Source organism: Gymnoscopelus microlampas (assembly GCF_963454915.1).
Source record: "Gymnoscopelus microlampas genome assembly, chromosome: 7".
NCBI classification, from domain to species: Eukaryota; Metazoa; Chordata; class Actinopteri; order Myctophiformes; family Myctophidae; genus Gymnoscopelus; species Gymnoscopelus microlampas.
In genome coordinates this window covers 3,928,280-3,930,753 of record NC_139944.1, presented here as the reverse complement: position 1 = coordinate 3,930,753, position 2,474 = coordinate 3,928,280, and the positions used below count along the sequence as shown (strand labels likewise).

The window sequence follows — 2,474 nt, the reverse complement described above, 5'->3', positions numbered from 1 at the left end:
TAATGATTATTCTGGAATTGGTCGCTTTCATTGCCGTTTCCTCAGCAGAAAACCATCCGTTCCTTTTTTTTTTTGAATGGATTAAGTTACAGCCGTCTGCCAGCCTACGGATGGATGGATCATGGATGCTATATTGATAATTCTCATCACCAAATGCATAGTCTCAATAGGCTCTATTCGGTTACATGTTGCCTTTCCGACGTTAACTAACCCTATACCTAACCCTAACCGCACGCGGAAGCCACTAGTCGGAGTAGTGAGATGTCGGAATGGGAGACGCACACCGCTCTATTCACAGCAGCCATATTTTCACTTCCTTAACAGGTGTTACCAATTATACTAATGAAGGCTCTGTTCCATTTAGTGTAGCACAGTGGCTCTCAGATCTTTCAATTTCCACCACCACCCCCATAACTCTGAGAGTGTACAAATGTAACCAAATGGACCCGTAACCGTAAGGGGCCATTTGGAACCCACATTTTAGTCCTACTGGTGTAGCAGTGTTTCCAGTGAGTCGACATGCATAATATCAGCACCCTGAATGTGTTTGACCAGAATGGAACAGAGCCTTCATTAGTATCATTGGTACTAACAAATGTGAATGTCTTCGCAATATGGCTGCTGTGCATAGAGCCTATAGACTGTACTCTGTAGGCCTACTGTCTTATATCTCACGTGAGTAGCAAGTACTGTTCTCGACTATACCGCCAAAAATGAGTTTAAAAAAAACTGTACAGTCGCTGGCTGCAGAGTGCTATTTTCAAATGGCCGAAATGTATATAGGGCTGAAGTGGTTTGTGTGTTTTGCGATAATAATCAAAGTCTGAAAAGTAACTACTAACTAATAATTGTAAGGGCGTAAAAGTATAATATTTGCCTCTGAGATGTAGTGGGGTAGAAGTAAACGTACTGAAAATTGGAAATACTCCAGTAAAGTAAAAAATACCTCAAATTGTACTTAAGTACTCGAGTAAATGTACTTAGTTACTTTACGCCACTGATAGAGGGACATGATGGGTAACAAAATAAATACATGTTTTGTCATGTAAACACAGGGCAAAGACACATACTATGCCTTTAACCATAATACCATAACAATACCCTTGGTATTAGTAACCATACAGGAGGGAGACATGGAGGGAAGAGGGGAAAAACGTTTGTTTCACAAAATGAACAAGCATACAAAACAAAAACTAAAATATGACAAAACAAAACAAATACTTCAATCATTCACAACGTAGGTGAATGTTGAGTAAACATTGAAATAAAATCAGGCAAAATGAAACGTAGTCATACACAGACCCTGTGATCATGTATATTTTATATATATATAAGCTTTTCACAGTATTTCAACAACTCTAAACAAATCCCATGGTTTTGAGACCAAAAAGGGATCTACATAAGAGAAAAAATAATAATAATAGTACAAAGATATTGAGATTAGGGAGGTTGTCAGTACCTATAAATATGATTATATTTATAGGTTGATAAATTATGTCAGTTTGAGACGTTTTCTGCTTGAGAACTTGTCAGTTTGAGACGTTTTCTGCTTGAGAACTTGGAAGAGCTTCAGCGCCGACGGGGATTACGATCGAGACATTTAATGTAAGCAGTGGTGGAAAGTACCCGAGTACATTTACTCAAGTGCTGTACAATTTTGGGGTACTTTTACTTTACCTGAGTTTTTCCATTTCCCAATACTGTATACTTCTACTCCGCTATATATATCGGAGGCAAATACTGTACTTTTTACTCCACTACAATTATTTGGAAAACTTCAGTTAAAAGTTACTTTGTGGATTTTTTGATAATTATTACAAAACATACTTTAACCATAATAGCCGATCTACAAGCTCGGCATTGTGGGGTCGAAGATCTGTTATTTTCTTTTTAAGAATTAGACAAATTAGTTATAAAAAAAAGAAACAGAGTACTTTTCGTTTGTACTGTAAGTATATTTTGATGCCAATACCTTTGTACTTTTACTCAAATAACATTTTGAATACAGGCCTTTTACTTGTAACAGAGTATTTCTTTTTTATGTATTGTGGCATTACTACTACTGTGGTACTTCCACCACAGCGTTTAAGTGCTTGGAAAAGCTCCAAGGTAGTCCAGAGTGATCGCCAACGTGATTGGCTGACATAATGCGATGTCGGACGCCTGATTGGTTGACGTAATGTGACGTATGACACGCGATTAGGGTTGGGATCCGGAACCCGGATCCAACATCGAGGAACCGGAGTCGGTTCCATCACATTTGGAACCGTTTTCCGGAACAGGTTTTTAAACACACTGTCAGAGCTGGTGTGTAGACTTCCTTCACAGGTGTTACCAAAGATACTAATGAAGGCTCTGTTCCATTCTTGGTCAAACAGAGTCAGGGTGCTGATATTGTGCATGTTGGCTCACTGGAAACACTCTGCTACACCAGTGGGTTTCAAAGTGTGGTCCAGGGACCCTCATGGCACCTT

At 38.9% G+C, this 2,474-nt stretch overlaps 1 long non-coding RNA gene across 1 annotated transcript; it reads right to left on the bottom strand.

The window, feature by feature from the left end:
* Nucleotides 1-2,474, bottom strand: LOC311049080. The gene is made up of 2 exons (XR_014601159.1): nt 2,196-2,474; nt 1-2,163 (listed from the first exon to the last, which is right to left on the bottom strand). It is a non-coding gene; the product is annotated as an uncharacterized lncRNA (long non-coding RNA).